Source organism: Urocitellus parryii, chromosome 5 (assembly GCF_045843805.1).
Source record: "Urocitellus parryii isolate mUroPar1 chromosome 5, mUroPar1.hap1, whole genome shotgun sequence".
In the NCBI taxonomy this organism is placed as follows: domain Eukaryota; kingdom Metazoa; phylum Chordata; class Mammalia; order Rodentia; family Sciuridae; genus Urocitellus; species Urocitellus parryii.
In genome coordinates, this window is record NC_135535.1 from 103,281,014 (window position 1) to 103,303,739 (window position 22,726).

At 40.2% G+C, this 22,726-nt stretch overlaps 2 pseudogenes; both read left to right on the forward strand.

The window, feature by feature from the left end:
• Window positions 1–11,438, forward strand: part of LOC113201641 (vomeronasal type-2 receptor 26-like) — an 82,780-nt pseudogene extending 71,342 nt beyond the window's left edge.
• An 8,003-nt stretch (window positions 11,439–19,441) lies between these two features.
• LOC144249013 (vomeronasal type-2 receptor 26-like) lies at window positions 19,442–21,867 on the forward strand (annotated as a pseudogene).
• Window positions 21,868–22,726: the final 859 nt, after the last annotated feature.

Below are 22,726 nucleotides of genomic sequence, written 5' to 3' on the forward strand. Positions count from 1 at the left end.
TTAATTTTACTTTGAGATTCGAGTATGTTGGAAGTTTGTTGAATAACCTGATTAATAGTGGCAGCAGTTTGGACCTGATTAAGAGCCTGTTTGCATTCAGCAAGCTGCTCCTTAATCTTCACTTTATCAGTTAAAAGAGCATCCTTTACCAATCTCCATAGAGAGAAAGTAGCAATCGGGACTCTATCTGGACCCTGGTCCCTCAACAACTTTTGGAGATCCTGCTTTACCAAATCCCAATCACTGTTATTAAGAAAGCCTCCTGTTAGAAACCAAGGACAAGCCTGGGCTATAGCTTCAACGAATTCAGTTGCTGTCTTGGTTTTTATTCCTGTTCCTTGTTTGTTTAACAGTTCTTTAACTTCGTTGGCCAGACGAAGTTTCACTGTTGAGTTACCCATGGTACGTACCCTGTCTCTTTAAATTATCTTTGATCCAATCCCCCCCCTTCTCCCTTAGAAGGTGAGGCTCCTCCGCTTACCTCTGCTTTCCGAATCTCGGTAAGGACCTCCAGATGCCAAGTCCGGCTAACGGAAACCGAGTCCGGCGAGAGACGTCGAGGTTAAAAAATAATAAAAAAATCACAGGACACCAACGTTTTTCATCCAGGAGGAGGCATGTGTTTTTTTTTTTTTTTTTTTTTTTGCTTTTTATATTTTGGAACAATTTTTGAAAACCTTAGAATCTATAAACAAATTATTATATTTTGAGAAGAAATATCAATGAAAATAAAGTTAAAACCTTTAGATATTTTGGAGAAATAATTATAATAATTTGTCATTTTATGAGTTTGAACAATAACCTTGAGAAGTAGAAATTACTTGATTGTATTTTTACTTAAAAGCAAATTTATAGGAAACACATTTATCTCAAATATCTGTAACTGAAAAGGCAGAGTATCTGATAAATGTAAATATAAAACATAAATAATGGGTTTTCTGTTGAAGAAAACAATTAGGCAAATATATATTAACTAATCAATTAGGCATGTGTTAATTAATTTATAGATTAACAAATATAGGTTATCTAAATATCTAAAATATATATATATATATATATTAAGAATAAGAACATAACTTATAATTGTATTAACTTTATGTAACCACGTGGTCTTAAAATATTTGGATCCATTTTAATTTATTTTTAACTAAGAGTGCACTCTTCTATGTGACGTCACTTGATGTAACTGAAATAAGATCCTTGAGTATACATATTTATTTTTATAGTTAGCAATGAAAATAAGGATTTTTTGGTCATCACAGGAACTTTGCCGGCTTGTTCCTGTGGCGAGCAAATGCATCCTCATAACCTTCAAAATTAAAAGTAAAATATAAAGAAGCATATTTGATATCTCTCATCAATAGAACATTATTTAGTAACACAACTATAGAGAAAAAGTCAGGTTATTTAACTTAGAACTAGCTTAAATTTAGGACTGTAACATAGAAACCTGTGGAATTAAGTTTTGTCTGAAAAAGATATCTTTCATTAGCATTTACAGGTAGGCATTTAAAAAAAAAAAATACAGGCTCTGAGCAGCTCCGGTAGAAATCTGCAACACAGCAGTACACGTTAGTGGCTGGAAGGCGGGACTAGAAGTCCTGTCTGAGTGACTGTGGAAGAACCAATCAGAAGCCTGCAAAAATGTGGGAGGTGGGACCAGGAAGCCGCTCTTCCGGCCAGGCACCCCATGGTTACCATGGTGATGCAAACAACATGGAGTCCGCTGCCCATTTTCGAGGCAAAAGTTCTCCAAGTTTTCCTAGCCAATTGCATTTTGTTTGATTTTGTCTGCATTTTTTCGCTCCTGGCCAAGATCTTACTGCGGTAGCAGGTTGTTCTGTCTCTGTGACCTGCGGTTGCAGCTCTTGTACATCCTGCACTTCCTGGCGTTCCCCTGGGGAGTCTACAGATAGAAAGGGGTTGGTCCGTGGGAGGTGACAAAGTCGGCCACTCCCCGGGGCACCATTCCGTCCCTGGATTGCCCAGTGGACCTTGGGGCGGGCCCCTGTTCCTGTTTTGAGGGCAGCGGCCAGAACCTGTCCAGTAATATGAGCTCCATCAATATCCTTACAAGCTCAAATCATGTCATCAACACTCTTTGCTCTGGTAGATTTAATAGCATTTTGGCAATAGGAGTTTACATTTTTAAGAGCCAATTGCTTAATGACCAGCGTGGCTTGTTCCAAGTTAGGGAATATTTTCCCTGCCACCTGCAATGAAGTCAGAATAAGGCTCAGAGGGTCCTTGAGCAATATTTGAAATTTTTGTTTTAGCATTTGAAATAGGTAGAGCCTTCCAAGCCTAAATGGCTGCTGTAGCTATCTGAGCATAGACCCCAGGATTATAATTAATTTGTTGATTTATGATAGCATATTGTCCCAAGCCTGTTAACATTTCAAGGTTATGCCGTGGAAAGCCAGCATCCTGATTGACTCGGGCTAGCTCACGACACCTCTCTTGATTTTCACTTTTCCACAACAAAAAATCCCCTCCGGACAACACAGCCATGCAAAGCTGTTGCCAGTCACTAGGTGTCAGCTGATTGGCAGAGAAAGACTCGAAGAGAGTCAATGTAAAGGGGGCATGGGATCCGTAATTAGTAACTGCCTCCTTTAGTTGTTTAATATCCTTAAAGGCTAAAGGAACATGTACTCTGGCCGGCTGTCCATCGGCATCCAAGTTTTCAATTACTGGGAAGTTTGGGCCGTCTTAGGCTGCCACCGAACACCCCCCAGCCTTCTGGGGTTGTCCTTGTCCCAATCGGGGTTATAAGGAGGGAGCGTGACAGCGATCGGGGCGTAGGTGCTTTAAATCTTGACTTCCTTAATCGACCCTCCAGTTCCTCCTCCTGCCAGCTGTTACCATGGAGCCCAATTAGTAACTCCCTTATCTTAGAAATGTTGTCAGCACTGTGAAGCCCAGCTCAAGGCCAGAGGCCTTGTTTACATATTTTTGTGAAAAACTAGTAAGGGAGTGTCCAGCACCTGGAGTGCTGATTTTTTCAGACAGTGGCCAAGTAAAACAGGGCAACATGAAAATAGGAAATTTTATCTATATTGAACTTTTTTGTAGAGATTTTTTTGCTAAGAGTCCTAAAATCAGCCATGGTGAATATTCTGGAGAAGGTCAATTAAGACTTTGGGCTTGAGGAGTTAACACCCATAATGTTTTCAAAACTATGAAGAAAGTGAAAGTACAAAGCCCCGCTCTCTCTTTATCTACAGAGGAGCCTCCTCTTTAATTATTTTTCCGCTCTCTCTTCATTTACTGAGGAGCGTTTTATTTTATTATTTTTTCCTCGCTCTCTCTTTATCTACAGAGGAGCGTCCCGCTTTCATTTGCAGATTCCCACTTACCTGGGAATTTATTATTTTTCCCCGCTCTCTCTTTATCTACAGAGGAGCTGCCCCGCTTTAATCGCGGATCCCACTTACCTGGGACTAACCCCGCTTTGATCGCGGATCCCACTTACCTGGGACTAACCGGTGCACCACCCTGACTGCTGAAGGTTCTGGATCCTGGGTTCGAGGAGGTGTCCCAGTCCGGGCCACCAACTGCCGCGTCCCCTCGCCAGCAAAGGAAACACGACACAGGATTCTTCCTTCAGCAGTTTATTCAGGCCTTTGTTTAGACATGTCTTTTAGCTTGTTTCTCTCTCGAACACTCCTCCAGTGTGCCCCAGCCTTAATAAAGCAGATAAAGCCCCAATGCACAACTGCCAAGTGGACTTTTCTCATAGGGTGCCAAGTCACAGCGTGCCAACTCATTCTGATAAGGAGTTGTTTGTCACAGACTACAGGGAAAACCAGCGCCATCTTGTAATGGCGGCCACAGTTCACAGAAACGGCTCACCACAAGTTTTCACAAATAATCTGTGCTGCTATCTTCCTCTCTATCCATCATCTAATTCAGGATATTTATTTTCCATTAATTTCACTTAGGTGGACATTAATCTGTATATCAACTTTAGAATCTTTTTTTGTGTGTGTGTGAAATCTGCATGCATGTTTTCAACATAAATACTTTGTTAAGTAAGATGTCCTGAAATTAAAATTTAAAAAATAAGTCAATTAACAAACTAATAGGCAGGCAATAAACAAGTACTTTCCAGGTACTCCTGCAAACTCCTTTCTAGTTGAAACTTCTTGACAAATGTAATTTGGTATGGAAAAGCTTATTAATCTTCAATGTGATAGGAATACAATTTATCATATGATCTCAAAGCAAAAAATCCCAGGTATTTTCATCAGTTAATTATATAAAATTGAAAAACAATGTATTCAGAAAAATGTACCTTATATTCTTAAAAAAATAAAAATTCTATTTTATTGACATTATTATTTTACTTCTTAAATTGTTTTATGTTTATGTAAGAATGTCAACATTTTTTTCTTGAGGAGCCAAAAAGTTTGATTTCTTATGTAAGTATACAGCTTTTTTTCTTAATAATCAGGAACTGGTGTTTATAGTCCTGGATTCATCTCTTATTACCTATGCAACCTTTAAGCTTTATTCTATAATTTGTAAAATAGAAAAATTATTAGTAACTAACACATAAATTTTATAAAAATGTATGTAAATAAATATGTGTAAAGCAGAAGAACTCATGTCTAGTAAACATTAATCCCAATATAAATGTTTGATAGACCAATGAAGAAAGTTTATTGGAAAAATTAGCTAGAGGAAAAGAAGGCAGTAGGAATCATAAGGTTTATTCCTATTTCTTTGCAAACTCATGTTCTGAAAATAATTTTTCACTTTTAGCTCCATCAATTTCTGCAAAAGAGCCAACTTGAAAGAAGCATTGGTAAATAGAAACCTGTTAATGAAAAAAAAATTAGCAATCAAGCTTGACATCTTCAATTATCAGAGTTTACTAAATGGTATTAAAGCCCACATGAAAGTTGGAGAGTTTATTTTTGAATTTTTGAATCTCACAGGGATCAGTGTATTTCCTTAAATGATACATTGATAATATGGGGCTAGCACTACAATGAGGTAAGCATTCTCTTAAGAGGGTGTCATAGTGATATTCCATATAATAAAGACAGTAAAATTTAGGTAAGCTTCTGAATTTCACTAGGCAGAAAGCCACCATATTTTGTACTTTGCTGAATGTGATTCCAAGTTATATGGATTTTCTAGCTTCAGAATCACTGTGAAAACTATTCATTTATTTAATTTAGTATTAGCAGAATGTATTGCCTACACTTGTACTTATCAAATAGTCCTATTTACTACATGGTAAGAAAGTATCAATGTAGTAAAGTCTAAAAAGTTTGTGGCATTTTTAATGAAAATGACTCAGATAACAGACATGAAGTGACTATTTGGACACAAAAGCAGTCTCTTTGATTGTACACAATTTATCATTTGATTTAGCTATTATAACAACATGTATATAATTGTCATTAAGACTTTATTCTCCCTGAGCATTTCAGTGACATTTCAGTGATGGAGAGGTGAGGCAGAATAAGGAAAACAGTAGACTCATTAAAGATTTTCCAAAAGTTCAGTAGCTATGGGTTCAGTTCTTGTGTTATATAGAAATTCTGTAGTCTTCCACCTGTATGCTGTTATCAAATGTCACTTATCTAGTAGCTTTCCCTCTTTTGTCTCTTAGACTGCCTCTGCTATTTTCAGTCAAAGCTGTCCACTTGGTTTCAGAAACGGAACACGTGGTGGAAAAATCATTTTGTTGTTTTGATTGTATTCCCTGTCCAGAAGGAGAGATTGCCAATAAAACAGGTAGGATTTCTAAAAACTATTTTGAAAGTGAAAATGGTCCACAATGAGGTATGGATCAACAATAAATGTAATAAGCATTTCATAGGCATAAATCTTCAACACTATGAGAGACAATAACATCCTTTCAGTGATGCATAGGGCAGCTTAGCCTGAAAGGTGGCTAAAGTAGTTCAGGTTGATAGCACCCCTGTCTCTCTCCAGGAACAGATGACATTTTTTTCTGGAAGAAACTTTCCTCCCATTAGACTCTTAGAATGTTCAACAATGAATGTGAAATAATCAAATATATAATATAAAGTAACTATGTATTAAAACAAACATAAGCAAGAAATATCAGATTATTAAAATTAGCAAGAAATATCAGATTATCAATAAATCTTTGAGAAAGATTTCAAAAAAAATTCTTTAAGATAGGTGCAGTGGTGCACACCTATAATCCCAGCAGCTCTGGAGGCTGAGGTAGGAAAGTCTCAAGTTCAAAGCCAGCCTAAGCAACAGCAAGGTACCAAGCCCTGTCTCTAAATAAAATACAAATAAGGTCTAGAGAGGTGGCTCAGTGGTTGAGTGCCCCTCAATTTAATCCCCAGTACCACTGCCCCCCTAATTCCTTTAGAAACAAAGAATAAAAATGTATAGTAGAGACTCTGCATCTAATAGAAGAAAAAGTAGGCCCTAATCTTCATCATGTGGGATTAGGCCCTAACTTCCATAATAAAACTCCTACACCACAAGAATTAAAACCAATAATCAATAAATGGGAAGGAATCAAACTAAAAAGTTTTCTCTCAGCAAAAGAAATAATCTGTGAGGTGAACAGAGAGCCTACATCCTGAGATCAAATTTTTACCCCTCACACATCAGACAGAACACTAATCTCTAGGATATATAAAGAACACAAAAATCTAAACACCGGAAAAACAAATAACCAAATCAACAAATGGGCCAAGGACCTGAACAGACACTTCTCAGAAGAGAATATACAATCAATCAACAAATATGTGAAAAAATGCTCATCATCCCTAGCAATTCGAGAAATGCAAATCAAAACTAATCTAAGATATCATCTCACTCCAGTCAGAATGGCAGCTATTATGAAGACAAACAACAATTGTTGGCGAGGATGTGGAGAAAAAGGTACACTCATACATTGCTAGTGGGACTGAAAATTGGTGCAGTCAATTTAGAAAGCAGTATGGAGATTCCTTGGAAATCTGGGAATGGAGCCACCATTTGACCCATCTATCCCTCTCCTTAGACTATACCCAAAGGACTTAAAAACAACATACTACAGGGACACAGCCACATCAATGTTTATAACAGCACAATTCACAATAGCTAAACTGTGGAGCCAACCTAGAAGCTCTTCAGTGGATGAATGGATAAATAAATGTGGCATATATACAGGATGGGATACTACTCAGCATTTAAAAAGAACAAAATCATGGCATTTGTAGGTGAATGGATGGCATTGGAGAAGATAATGCTAAGTGAAGTTAGCCAATCCCCAAAAAAAACAAATGCCCAATGTTTTATAATGCTAAGTGAGGTTAGCCAATCCCCCCAAAAACAAATATCCAGTGTTTTCTCTGGTATAAGGAGGTTGACTCATAGTAGGGTAGGGAGGGAGAGAATGGGAGAATTAGATGAATTCTAGATAGGGCAGAGGAATGGGAGGGAAAGGGAGGGGGCAGGGGATTAGCAAGGATGGTGGAATGTGATGTACATCATTGTGCAAAGTACATGTACGAAGACAGGAATTGGGTATCAACATACTTTATATACAAACAGAGGTATGAAAAATTGTGGTATGTAGGTGTATTAAGAATTGTAAAGCAAAAAAAAAACCCCAAATAAAAGCAAAGTATAGATGTAAAAGCATATATTGGCATGAATATACTTTATATACAGAGATAAAATATTGTGCTCTATATTTGTAATAAGAATTGTAATGAATTCCACTGTTGGCATTTATTAAATAATAATAATAAAATCATAAAAGATAAAAAAGTCAATAGAGCTGGGCAGGTGGTGCATGACTGTAATTCTAGGCTCTCGGGAGGGAGAGGAAGAAGAATTTGAGTTCAAAGCCAGCCTCAGCAATGGCGAGGTGCTAAGAAACTCAGTGAGCTCAATGAGATTTTTTTTTTAAAGAGAGAGAGAGAGAGAGAGAGAGAGAGAGAGAGAGAGAGAGAGAGAGAATTTTAATACTTATTTTTTAGTTTTCAGTGGACATAACATCTTTCTTTGTATGTGGTGCTAAGGATCGAACCCGGGCCACACGCATGCCAGGCAAGCGTGCTACCACTTGAGCCACATCCCCAGCCCCTCAGTGAGATCTTATGTCTAAATAAAACACAAAATAGGGCTGGGGATGTGGCTCAGTGGTTGAGTGCCCCTGGGTTCAATCCACAGTATCAAAAAAAAAGTCAATGAATAGGTTATTAGTAGATAGAAGAAGAATAAAATGAGGTCGAGTATCGGGAACGTATATCTGATAAATTACACAGAATGTGTTACATGCAGGCAAGCTTAAAAATAAACAGAATAAAGTGAGACTATACATGTTCCAGGAGAAAGAAATACAGAGGATAGAGAAAAGACATTATTTGAAGGGTTAACACCTGAATATTTTCAAACAATTGGTGAATTGCTAAAATTTATTATCTCCATTGATATTTGAATATATTAACCAGAACATTAGAAAGAGAAAAAGTAAAAGAAAGTATTTTTTCAACACAGATTGTTGTAAAATGCAGAATCCACACCCCCCCCCCAAAAAAAAAGAAAAGAAAAATTTAAATCTATGAGAGAAGAGAAACAGCAGATACAAAGGAAAAAATGATTGGGTAGTGTGTTATCAGCTTTTCATACATGTCAGTGATGCATCTAAAAAGAACAATTTAGAGCAGGGAAAGGTTATCTCATCTCAGGGTTTCTGAGGTTCCATCCATAATTAGCTCACTGCATTGCCCTGGGCTCTTGGTGGGGTTGAACATAAGGGCAGAAGGGTGTAGTTCAAGAAAGCTGCAGAGTTCATTGCTGCCAGGAAAAAGAGACTGAGAAAGGTTTGGGGTGCCCCAAAGTAGGCACCCAGTGACCTACTTCTTCCAGCTATACCTACCTGCACTACTTTTACCACCCAGTATTGAATTCAAATTTTAATAAGTCAAGTGGATTAATCCACTGAAAAGGTAAAATATCTTATAATCTAATCATTTCAGCACTGAACATTTCTCCATTGTCTAACATGAACTTTTTAGGGGGACACCTCACCTCCAAACTGTAAAAGATTGACTGTAAATTCTCAATTACAAAAGTGATGGAAGGCAAAGATTAATTAAAATAATATCTCCAATGCACCGACAGAAAAAAAGAGGCTAGGAGTTTGCAGTTGTCATTGCTTGTTAACACTTACCAACATCTGGTGCAGAACCAGGTCTTATAGAAGTGTAACTGGGGATTCTGTCCCAAAATGATACTGATGATATTATATTGAAGCTATTTCATATTCATGGATAGAGCCAACAGCTCAGTTGACCCACTCATCGTCTTCAAATGGTGTCTTTGAACTCCCAAACCCAGAAGCATAGCAATATCTGACTTTATGCACATCTTTCTTTCCACATGCCATGTGAAGCCCTTTTAGGCTCAGTCATATTACAAAGGTCACTGGGTGATACTTGGCACTGTTTAAACACTACAGTGAGTCTATATCTTTTCTCCATTTAGCACTTTATGTTTCTTTTTTTTTCCCTGTAAATATTATAATTTGTATGTGTACCTGGATGTGTTTTTCTGCTTTTTGTTTTAATAGTTTATTTATTTTATGGTCATTTTACCACTTTTTGTTATATTTTTAGAGGAATTGTAATGTCATATTGACTGAAATTTTTCTTAGAAAATATTCTTTCTTTATTTAGAAATGTATTTGCTTTGAAGTTCTGGATTCTAGAATAACTAAAATGAGGTTTCAGCAGAGCCACAGTTTTTCTGAAACCTATGGTGGAAAACCCTTCTTTTCTCCTTTGTAGCTTTTGTTGGTGACCACCCCTCCTTGGATTTCCTTGTCTTATAGTTGTATCACTCCACTCTCTGCCTCCTTGTTCACATAGTGTTCTTCCTGCATATCAAATTTTCACAGAGTGATTTTCTTTTCTCAAAAGGTCACCAGATATATGGATTAGGGTCCATTCCAATGATTGCATTTTAACTTGATTGCACTTTCATTGACCCTATTTCCAAATAAAATCACATTCACAGGTATCTTGTTTTAGGGTTTCAGCATATCTCTTAGGGGACACAACTCAAACAGCATCATATATCTAACTATTTATTAACAAATAATCATCATGCATTTCCTAGCACTAGTAATTGTTAAATGTTGAGTTCATACTGGTTTTCAAAACACATACCTCTTTGTCTTCATGTTATTGACCATTAAATGAAATCAATATTTAATATATAATACAAGTATGAAATACTAAATTTTTATACAAGATATGAAATAGTAAATTGAAAAATTTGACATTCCTACAAAAGAAAAATAGTCTTACAATAGAGAATTAACATTGTAAGGGTCCAGCGAAAAGTCAGAGAAAGAGAACACCAAGAGACTGACTTATGCAAATGCAGAAGGGGATTTATTGAGGATCCAATTCAGTGCACTGAGGCTCTAGGCTCACTCAAGAAGAGAGAGCAGCCCAGAGCCCAGAGTAGAGGCTAAGAAGTGCTTAAGTACACTTTTTGGGGAGGGCCGGGGCTTTGAATACATCAGAACAAATCAGCATGAGGCGAGGGAAAATTGAACAACAACTCTCATACATGATTAGCACATTCATTGGCAAGAACAGGTTGGGCGGGGGTGATTGGTCACTCCTCACTCCTAAGCGGCGGGGGGGGGGGGGGGGGTACACATTCAAACTGATTGGTTCTGATTGGTTCGGGCCCTGTATGCTTACATGACAAACTGCACAGGGCCCTAGGCTAAATGGCCAGTAGGGCATTGTCTTATCTATCTCAGGAATTTCAGGTTCTGGGTGTAGCAGAGGAACTTTACTATGCCCCGTCTTTTACATTTTAATTCAGGCTTTGCTGCTTAGAAACTTTACCCTTTCATTCCCCACTCCTTTTTCTGACTACTTTTAATCTTAAAAGTAATAGATCATAATTATTGAGGCGTCTCACTTTCCGTTTCTGCCAGTGAAGCATAGTCTCACTTTCCGTTTCTGCCAGTGAAGCATACTGCTGTCTGATAACCATGAGTTTCACCTGTCCAATCTGAGTCTGGAGGAAAGAAACTATACGGTTAAGTATATAGGGTCCCACAGCTAGTAATAGCATAATAATGATCAAGGGTCCAGTTAAGGCTGACAGAAGGGTAGTTAACCAGGGGGACTGGGTGAACCAAGACTCAAACCACCCTTGTTGAGTTTCCCTTTCTCTCTGGTGCTCTTCAAGGTGTTTTCTTAGTTTACTCATGGATTCTTTTACAACTCCAGTATGGTCAGCATAAAAACAACATTCTTCTCTCAGTGCAGCACAGAGGCCCCCCTTCCTCATGAAGAGGAGGTCTCTAATGTCTTCAAGTCCTGATCTATTGCTGTTTCTAATTGGGCCATTTGTTGCGTCCCCCAGATCATAGCAGCTGCTCCCGTACCCACTCCTGCAGCAGCTCCTATCCCCAATAGTATGGCTAGAGTGAGGGACACTGGTTCCCTGCAGAAACGGGTTATTTGTCCCCCTACTAAACCTTCAAATGATTCTGCATCATGAAAAAGCACCCTGGTGAGTATTTGTATCATTACACAATAGTTTGCAGAGCTGTCAAACACCTGAACTGAAATGCAAGGAGTTAATCCTGAGTCACACGCCCACCATGTTCCTTTCTCAGGGACTAGAAAGCCCTGCATGACATTGATTTCTCCTATAATGTTGACCTGGTTTGGGGTTGAATGGGATCTGTTTGGGGTCCTCTATGTCAGGGAGGTCCCAGTCAGAGAGGCCTATGGCAAGTTGACAAATGTCCAGATGGAGAGATGGCCACCAAGTCCATTAGGGGGCTGTATGTGAAATAGACCATACTACTTGTCCAGTGAGATTTATAACTTGCCAGTGTTGCTGAACAGGCTGATGGGGATTAGGACTGCTGGTGGTCAGGGGAAGAATCCATAGCCCTACCCATACGACTGACACGAAACTTGAGAGGGTTACCAGTCTGTTCCAGTTTCCAGATGGAGTCTGGACAGGGCGCAGGCTTGAGATGGGAGGCATGGATCCAGGGAGCGATCCCATCCACTTTTACCGCTGTAGGCGTTATAAGCAGCACCTGGTATGGTCCTTTCCAGTGGGGTTCCAGGGATTACACCTGATGTAGTCTCATGTAGACGAAGTCTCCCACTTGATATCACTGTGGGGTTAACCTGTCTCCGGGCTGATAGGCAGTGGCCAACTGTTTCCACAGGTATCGCTGGGTGTGTTCAAGGGCTTTAAGTCTGTTAAGCAACGGGGTGTGAAAGGAATCGTTAACTCTCAGGGTTGGGGTCAGGTCCCTGATTGGAGGAGAGGCACCATAGAGAATTTCATAGGGGGTGAGGTTGCACAAAGAGACAAGGGGGTATTTCTTGCACGAAACAGTGCATAAGGTAGGAGCATAGTCCAATCTTTTATGCCGGTCTCCAAGCTTAATTTCGTTAAGGTCTCTTTGATGGTTCTATTCATCCTTTCTACCTGTCGTGAACTCTGGGGTCTATAGGCACAATGTAACTTCCAATTAATCCCCAGGGTCCTGGCCAATCCCTGACTTACCTGGGCCACAAACGCCGATCCGTTATCGGACCCCATTACCTTAGGCAGTCCAAATCTTGGAAAGATGTCTTCCAGAATCTTTTTGACCACCATCTGAGCCGTTTCTTTCTTCGTGGGGAAGACTTCGACCCATCCTGAAAAAGTATCTACAAAGACTAGGAGATACTTAAGTCCATACCTTGCTGGCTTGATTTTAGTAAAGTCCACTTCCCAGAACTGTCTGAGTCTGGTCCCTCGCAAACACTTTCCTGCAGGAAGCTTGGATGGGTATGCGTTAACTAACTGGCAGACTTGACAAGCTCTAGTCACCTGCTCAGCTATTTCTTTCCTCTGCAAGTCAGTCAACAATAAGTCCTTTCTTTTGTCCTTCAAGAGTGCCTGTAACTTCTTTGAGCCTAAATGGGTGAGCTGGTGTACATCTTTGACGTAGAGTTGGGCTTTTTGGAATTGTAAACTTGGCTCTGTGGGATTCCGGAGTTCGGTGTCTGTGTCCCCAGGCCATAAATTGCCTTAATGTTCCTGTGCAGCCAAGTTTCCAGGTTGTTGTTCCCCCAGCGTGGAAACAGTTAACAGGGTCATTCCGTTTAGGGCTGCCAACTTAGCTTCCTCATCTGCCCGTCTGTTTCCAACTGCCACGGGGTCATTCCCCTTCTGGTGCCCCTGACAGTGCACTATACCTAGTTCTTTAGGACCTTTTACTGCTGAGAGAAGGTGGAAGATCTCATCTTTATTCTTTATTTTCTTCCCAGTGGAGGTTAATAGCCCCCTTTGCTGGTAAATGGCCCCGTGCACATGAGCAGTGGCGAATGCATAGAGGCTATCAGTGTATATGGTGGCTCTTTTGCCTGATGCTAGCTCCAGTGCTTTTGTAAGGGCAATTAGCTCTGCTTTTTGAGCTGATGTTCCTTCTGGAAGGCCAGAGGACCAGATAACATTAGTTTTGCTAACTACTGCTGCTCCAGCCTGCCACTTACCGTCTTGGAGGAAGCTGCTCCCATCCGTAAACCATACAACCTCAGGGTGGGGCAGTGGCTGATCTTTAAGTCTCATCGTACACTGGTCTCCTCTGCCAGTATGTGTTGACAATCATGAGCGACAGGTCCTGATGATTCTTCTGGCAGTAGTGTACCCAGGTTGAGTGGAGCAGGGGGTCCCAGCGTTATTCTGTCCTTGTCAAGTAAGAGGCTCTGGTAATGGGTTATTCTGGAGTTTGATTGCCACCTGTCTGGAGGCTGATGGATGATGCTCTCCAGGGCGTGGGGGGCTATGAGAGTCAGCTTCTGTCCCAACATTAATTTATCAGCATCCTTTATTAGAAGGGCTGCTGCTGCTATAGCCCTTAGGCAATGAGGCCACCTGCTAGCCACTGGGTCCAGTTTCTTTGATAAGTATGCTACCGGCCTTTTCCAAGATCCCAAAGTCTGAGTGAGCACTCCCCGTGCTATTCCTTTCTTTTCTTCCATGTAGAGAGTGAAGGGTTTTTCTACATCTGGGAGTGCCAAGGCCGGGGCAGATAGCAGCGCCTTTTTGATATTATCAAAAGCCTGTTGGTGTTCAGGGGTCCATTGGAATTGGACATCCCCCTTTATCAATGGGTATAAAGGGGCAGCCAAAGACACAAACCCAGGAATCCATAACCTACAAAAGCCGGCAGTCCCAAGAAACTCTCTGAGCTGTCTCTTATCAGATGGGGGCGGTATCTGCACAACAGTTCATTTTCTAGGCTCAGTAAGCCATTGTTTGCTGCCCCTAAGAGAATAACCCAGGAAGATTACTTCTTGTTGACAAATTTGGGCCTTTTTGGCAGAAGCCCTATATCCGAGCTGAGCAAGCTCGGATAATAGTGCTTGGGTCCCAGACTCACAGTTCTCCTTGGTGTTGGCTGCCAGCAGCAGATCATCCACATATTGGAGTAGGGTGACTTCAGGGTGTGTAGTTCTGAAGTCCTTGAGGTCCCTGTGGAGAGCTTCATCAAAGAGAGTGGGGGAGTTTTTGAACCCCTGTGGGAGTCTAGTCCAGGTTAGTTGGCCAGATGTTCCTATTTCTGGGTCTATCCATTCGAAAGCAAACAACAGCTGACTGTCCTTATGTAGGGGCAAGCAGAAGAAAGCATCTTTTAAGTCCAGCACAGTGTACCATATCCACTCCGGATTCAGAGAGCTAAGCAAATTATATGGATTAGGCACTGTGGGGTGAATGTCCTGCACTCTGTTGTTGATCTCTCTCAGGTCTTGAACAGGACTGTAGTCCCCAGTTCCTGGCTTTCTTATTGGTAACAGGGGGGTATTCCAGGCCGATTGACAGGGCCTTAGGACCCCAAGAGCCAGGTATTTCTGAATATGGGGTCTTATCCCATCCCTAGCTTCTTTGCTTAGAGGATATTGTTTAACACTGATTGGAGAGGCAGAGGCTTTTAATTCTACTACTATTGGAGGTTGTTTTATGGCCAGACCTAACCCAGCAGTTTCTGCCCAGGCATCAGGATAATCTTTTATCCATCTCTGGGGTAATCAACCTGTTTGATCGGTCCTAGGGGCCGTGAAGAGTTGATGTTCATCTTCTACTGTCATAGTCAGAGCCGTGACTATGGGGGTCTTTACTGAAGGGTTTATAAACTCCACTTGGGGACCATCAGGGTTAAAGGTTATTTAACCCAAAGCTTGGTGAGTAGGTCCCTGCCCATTAATGGGGCCAGGCATTCTGGGATTACTAGGAAAGAGTGGTGGACTTTTCCCCTTCCTAGGACCATTGTCCTCTTTGTTGTCCAAGCCCGATATTTACTGCCATTAGCCCCTTGAACTAAGGATCTTTTATTAGATAGAGGGCCCAGTGGGGCCTTGGGGGCTGAATATACTGCTCCTGTATCTACTTCAAAGTTCACTAGGGTCCCCTCCACTTCAAAAGTTACCCTGAGCTTGGGGAGGGGATCCGAGCCCCGACTTTCCTAGTCATCTTCTAGAGTCAGCATGGCCGGCTGGCATGACTGCTTCTTTTTGGGGCACTCTTTGGCCCAGTGTCCTTTTTCTTTACAGTAGGCACATTGATCTGAGGCCAGGGACAGCCTTTGGCATGGGCCCAGGTATCCCTTCCTGTCTCCCTGCTTTCTAACTTCTGGCCTATCTGTGGCTGTGACCAGGACCTTAGCCAATGCTTTAGTCTGCCTTATGTTTCTCTCATCTTCCCTGTGTTCCCTTTCCTTCTCCCTCCTCTGTTCCTTCTCTTCCTCAGTTTCTCTCTTATAATATACTTTCTCAACCTCTCTGACTAAATCTCTTAAGGTCATATCTTGTAGTCCATCTAAACGTTGTAACTTTCTCTTAATATCTAGGACAGCCTGCCCAATAAAAGCCATTGCAACAGATGCCTTTTGGTCCTCTGCCTAAGGATCAAAGGGAGTGTATCTCCTATATGCTTCCATAATTCTCTCCAGAAACATGGAGGGAGATTCATTGGGTCCCTGAATAATCTCTCTTACCTTGGCCAAATTAGTTGGCCGCCTAGCTGCCACTCGGAGACCCACTACAAGAGCCCAGCTATAGGTGGACAGATGCTCCCTACCATCAAAGGTGTTAGGGTCCCAGTTGTGTTGGTTTAAGGGGAAGCCTGCTTCGATGATGTTAGGAAGTTGGGTTGGTCTCCCATCTGGTCCAAGAATATTCTTTCTGGCTTCCAAGAGGATTCTCTCCTATTCCTCTGTTGTGAAGAGAGTCCCCAGAAACTGTTGGCAGTCATCCCAAGTGGGCTGGTGTGAGAACATCAGCGACTCAACTAAACCTGTAAGCTGGTTGGGGTCCTCAGAAAAAGGGGGATTGTTATTTTTCCAGTTGTATAGATCTGAGGAGGAGAAAGGCCAGTATTGGTAAGCCTGCATCTCCCCCCCATGCCCATCATCTATTGTGGGCCCATAGGGATGAAGAGGAAGCATCACTGGGGCTTCCAAGTTCTCCATTATCCGCCGCCTGCGGGTTCCTTTAGCTGGGCCAGGTTCCTCCGGTAGGGGAGGGGCTGCTGCTGCTGCTACCGTTGCCTCTGCTGCGGGGAAGTCCCCAGGAGGGCTTGGGTCTGACCCCATCACCTCTAGCGGCGGGGCGACCGAGTCAGTGGCAGGAGGGTCACCTAAGACGAATTGGGGGTTTGGGAGTATGGGTAGAGGATAAGGAGGGGGGGGGAGTCCAGTAAAGTTAAATCCTGTGACTCAGAGAGAACGGAGGGACAAGGGGGAGGAGCAGAAGGTTTGAGTGATAGGATCATGGGGGAAGAGATTGGAACAAGAGTTGGGACAAGAAAAGGCTTCACCCATATGGGAGGAAACTCGCATAGGTCCTGCCAGGTTAAAACATATGGCTGTTGATCTGGATGGCCACGCGGCCCTGGCTGAAAGACAGTATCTCTGAGTTTACAGATTAGAGGGAGGTGTAAGGACCCTCCTGGGGGCCATTCAACTCCGAGGGTGGGCCATTCTGAAGTGCAGAGTGTCTGCCAGGTCCGGCATTTCACTGAAAAAGAAAGATTCTGGGCCCTTGAGCGGACATCCATCCAATGATCAAGAGTCAGGGACAGAGGCGTGGAATGGCTTTGTCCCATATTGGGAGTTATTGAACAAAGACAGGGACAAGACAATACAAACGAGACACAAACACGGACACACAGTAAATGTTTAACACAAGTTTAGAAGCAAAAATTAAAGACAGACAGTCGACTTAACCTGAGGAAAAAGAATAGCCGGCAAAGCCAGACGGGTTGGCAGCAGAGTACACCCAATGAGGGCTCTTCCGTCCCTCTACCTGATGGGGGGCACTTCTGTCCCCCCTGAGTCCCCCAAGGAATCCCTCGGGGGGTGGCCTGTGGCTTCGGGACACGTCTGTCTGCCACTGCCAGGGGGAGCTCATGTTCTCCGCTGGCAGCCACACGCTGCCAACCCAAACCAAAGCTCTGAGAGCTCACGCTCTCTGGGAGCTCACGCTCTCCACTGAGCCAGAAACCAAACCTGAGCAATTGCAAAGGAAGAACAAGAAGGAGAAGAAGGAGGAGAAAGGCGCCTTACTTACCCCCTAAAGCAGTCCGTTGGGGTCTCCCTGTCCAGCGATGCGCAGTTCCCGGCCAACGCACCAAATGTAAGGGTCCAGCGAAAAGTCGGAGAAAGAAACCACCAAGAGACTGACTGATGCAAATGCAGAAGGGGATTTATTGAGGATCCAATTCAGTGCTCTGAGGCTCTAGGCTCACTCAAGAAGCAAGAGCAGACCAGAGCCCAGAGCAGAGGCTAAGCAGTGCTTAAGTACACTTTTTGGGGAGGGCGGGGGCTTTGAATACATCAGAACAAATCAGCATGAGGCACGGGAAAACTGAACAACATCTCTCATACATGATTAGCACATTCATTGGTGGGAACAGGTCGGGCGGGGGTGATTGGTCACTCCTAAGCGGGGTACACATTCAAACTGATTGGTTTGGGCCCTGTATGCTTAGGTGACAAACTGCACAGGGCCCTAGGCTAAATGGCCAGTAGGGCGTTGTCTTATCTATCTCAGGAATTTCAGGTTCTGGGTATAGCAGAGGAACTTTACTATGCCCTGTCTTTTACATTTTAATTCAGGCTTTTCAGCTTAGAATCTTTACCCTTTCAACATGAGATACCTAAAGTGGTTGGATAGAGTAATCAGGGAAGATTTTGCTGTTCTTTGATATCTAAATGGATATCTCAGCAAGGAAATAGAACCAGCTTTTGAAAAACTGAGGAAAAATGATTCTTGATTAAGCACAGGCCTATGCCCAAAATCAGAGGCAGAAAAACATTCTTGAAATTAATTAACAAAACATAAATATTACTCATACAGTATGAAAATGATTTGTGATAAGAGATAAAGGTCATGCATCAGATCATCAAAGATCCTATACTAAAGTGTGAAACCTTGGAATCATTTCAAGAAAGACAGGGTCTTGGGCTGGGGTATAGTTCAGTAGGAGAGCACTTGCCTAGCATTTCTGAGGCCTTTAGTTTCATTACAATTACTAAAGAGGAAGGGGGAAGAAGTGCATGGTATTGTAAACATTTACAATAAAAACAATCATTTGATAACTGTATTGAGAGATTCTGATTATTAAATGACTTTCATAGGTTCAGTTTTTGTAAAACATGTGTTTTAAAAATAGGTAGTTTTGGCATTCATGATATATATTAGGGATCCACTACTTTTCAAGAGAGGGAAATCAAATAGAGACTCATCCAACTGAAACTCTGCAAACCTTGTGGGGAACTTGGCTGCACATATGGTGATGGGCCATCATGTCTGGATCTTGAGAGTCTCTCAAATAATTTGTCATTCCATGTGGGCTGTTCCAGTGAGAGTGCACTCTCTGCAAGGTGATTCTGCAGTTCATATAAACCTTAATGAGCTGACAGGCCATGGAGAGCATTCTTAGTAGGTGAATAGTAAAGCTTTTCATGAAAAGTATTCTGGGTGACAAATTTCCATGTCCACTACTGGATATGAAGATTTGAAAAATACTAATAAATTGCATGCTATTGAACCTAAGCCAATTAAAAAATCATGCAGAGTTAAGATAGAACACTTGCTCTAATACCAATAAAGCCATGTCAATTAATTTGTTTGCTTTGTGACCAAATGTGTTTTTTAAAATTTATATAATAATTGGACTTATATACACTCACCAAAAGTAAGATCCTATTAACAAAAAGAGTGGTAGAGAACATGATAGTAATTTCTTTACAATAATTTTGAAAGAGGTAAAAAAAATTGGCAGAATTTCCCATATCTTCATAGATTAAGAGAACAGTTGTATAATGCAGAAGTTATTGCAATTTTAGTTACATCTTATTGTGAAATACTTATATACATAGTGAGATTGGCTTTCCAGTAGTGACATGGATAGTGGTGGTGTAAGGCAGATTGCAGAACTGTGTTTTTTTAACATAAGAAAAATTGGAAGAAAATGAGACAATTTATTACTAGGAAAGTGAGTATATGGGTAAAGTCCTCTTCAATAATTTTGATGTACCAAGGTTAACAGAGGGTTTTCAATCGTTTGTTTATATGTATAAGAATTTAGGTTCCTGTGAGCAAAAGTATGGAAACTCAAAGTTCTCTCCCATTCCTGATGTCAGTAGATCAAGGAAATCACAATTTCCATGTAAGAATTCATCTGATTCTAACTTCTTTAGGAAAACTCATTTCTGATTCCAGGTTATTCTCCAGAATCAATTACATTCATTAATTATTTTCTTATAATATCGTTCCCTTAAGAAGCATTTCTAGCATTTAGACATGAATAAGATTAAGTGCCTTAACTCAAAGAGTTTACAGTATTTAAGCATTTTAGCATTGAATTTTTTCCTTCTACTTTCTTAATACCTGATTTTAGGCAGAACTAAATGGTGAGGAATTGAGAGTTATATTAAATTACAAATCTCATTGTTATTTAGGGTTTCTAGGATTTTTCTCTTGGTTCCATTTTTTTAAATTCAGCATTTCATGGGGTATCCCATTGATTTCCAGGTTTCAACCACCTTCTTCAGGCTGATAATTTCCAAATTTTTAGCTTAGCATTAATTCCTGAGATTCACTTAGATATAAATATCTCTAACTGGAAATGTAGCATATATCAACATTGTACAACCTCATTTTTCTCTGATGTAATGTGCATCTTTGTCTTTCATCTCCTACTTTTCCTCATCATTTATTCCTCAATGAACTGTTACCACATCCATTAATAAAGACTCCTTCATTAGTTAAATATAAGTAATGTGTGAAGGTTTTCCCATTGTCCTCCATTTTGTATTGCTTTGTTGGCTTTTACTCAATGGCTAAAATTTATCTACCTCTGAAAAACAGGTCTAAATATATTCTCTTTTTCCAAGCTTTCTAATCTAAATTACTGTAATGTAGCTAAATGATCTTATGAAAAAATGAATATGATATTGTATTTCTAATTTAAATTCAACAAGGTTTCTTTAAATATCTTTGAAAACACATTCTGTCTTGTTTTATGGCCCACAGGATTTTCCTTAAATGCTTATCATTTTTAATATGCTTACTAGAACTTAGTCTACCATTTGATAGACTAGTGAATCTAGTTCTTCTTGCTCCCTCTCTTGAGGTTAGACCTTATTTGTTCCTTATTTTGAAAGACCCAGTGCCTACATGAGATGTTAAAAGAATACATAAGAAAGTAGGAGGGAGAAGAATGAGTGGAGCTGATGACAAAAACTACTACATTTTGATGAAGATCATAAAGAATGTGTTCTTCCTAAAAACAACTGGTTCCTATCACTAAGGGGATAGATATCACATTTATATTGCCTCTCTAGTAGTGATATGGATACTGGTGGTATAGGATAAATTGCAGACTGAAAAAAAAACTCAGCAGCATACAAATGTTCAATATTTTTTTTCACTATTTTAGTAAAATTTTTGTGGTATATAAACCTAGCAAAAAATAGTATTTTTTTTTCTTATTTAAAATGGGTCATACCCAAGTGTCCTTCATCCTGTATGAAGTGAAGACTTAATAAATGACACTTTCACTGTATTTGTCATGAAATTTCTTCCAAGTGTTTAACATTACAGATCTTTGAATTTAAACAAGTTATGTGAAGAAAATAACTAAATACTTCTAAAATTAAAAGAAAGCTTAATTCTTCTAAAATTAAAAGAAAGCTTAATTAACAGAATGAAACATTCTTTGGAGTTGTATTTTCTGTAGCATTTATGCTATTTTGGCAAAGACTTCATTGTATTTGTGGCCTTCAAAACTGTCACCCCATGGAGAAAATTTCAAATGTGGATGGTGACCCGATTCTCCAATACCATAGTCTTCAGTGGCTCCTTCATTCAAGTGTGCATCTGCACAATCTGGTTGGGAACTTCTCCCCCTCTCCCTGACATGGATGCACAGTCAGAATTTGGCCAAATCATCCTCCAGTGTAATGAGGGATCCATGGTTGCCTTCTACTGTGTTCTTGGTTACTTGGGTTTTCTGTCACTTCTCAGCTTGATTATTGCTTTTCTGGTCAGGAAACTACCAGATAGTTTCAATGAGGTAAAACTGATCACATTCAGCATGCTGGTCTTCTGTAGTGTGTGGGTTTGTTTCATACCCACCTACCTGAGCACCAAGAGCAAAAACATGGTGGCTTTGGAAACTTTTTCAATTGTGGCTTTCAGTGCTGGCTTGTTGTGTTGTATATTTCTTCCCAAGTGCTATGTGATTTTACTGAGAGCAGATAACATTTCAAGGAAAAAAATTTTGAACAATTTATTCCCAAAGACAAATAAATTAATTCTCAGATGACATGATTGATACAAAGTGAGCTATAGTGTGGAAATAAAGTTTCTAAAGTGTGCATGAAGTGAATTCATGTCATTATAACTTGACAATTACTGTTTAATCACATGTCCCTTTCATCATTGCGGTTACCAAGTTTCAATGAAAAGAATCTCTTTTTTTTTCAGATAGACAAATGTTTAAATTCCAACCCCCTGATGGCTGACTATGATGTTCAGCATGTATCTTAAACTTTTTTTTAAGTTGGTTTTCTCATCTTTAAACAGCAATAGCAGGTCTAACAAATTATTAATGTCAGAATTAAATAAAATGATTTATTTGAAAACATGGGTGCTCAACTATATGCTTTCTTTTTGTGTGTCTTACTTAAACTGTCTTCTTTAAATGGAATTTAAACATTTGTCTATCTGAAAAAAAAGAGATTCTTTTCATTGAAACTTGGTAACCACAATGATGAAAGTGACATGTGATTAAATAGTAATTGTCAAGTTATAAAAAAAAATAAAGTCTAGGTAGTTGTATGTTCTGGTATTAGAAAGTTAGTGATATGTTTCATTATTCTTCTCATAAAAAACAAAACTATATGGGATTTGAGTTTTGGACTATCTAAATAGTGTTTTGTAGTCTTCCATATGCTTAGGTGAACTGTCATGGGTCAACATTTAGGCTAGGCCCTCAACTGAAAGAACACTTGAAGGAAAAATGGTGCTTTATCACTGACACATTATCTTCTAACACATCAGGAGAGAGATCTGAAGTACTGATGAGGAGAACTATTCTTCATGGGAGCATGTTATTTCTACAAACTCAGAACTTTCAGACGTTTTCTTTTACCTCTTCTTTTATCAACATCTGATATTATTTA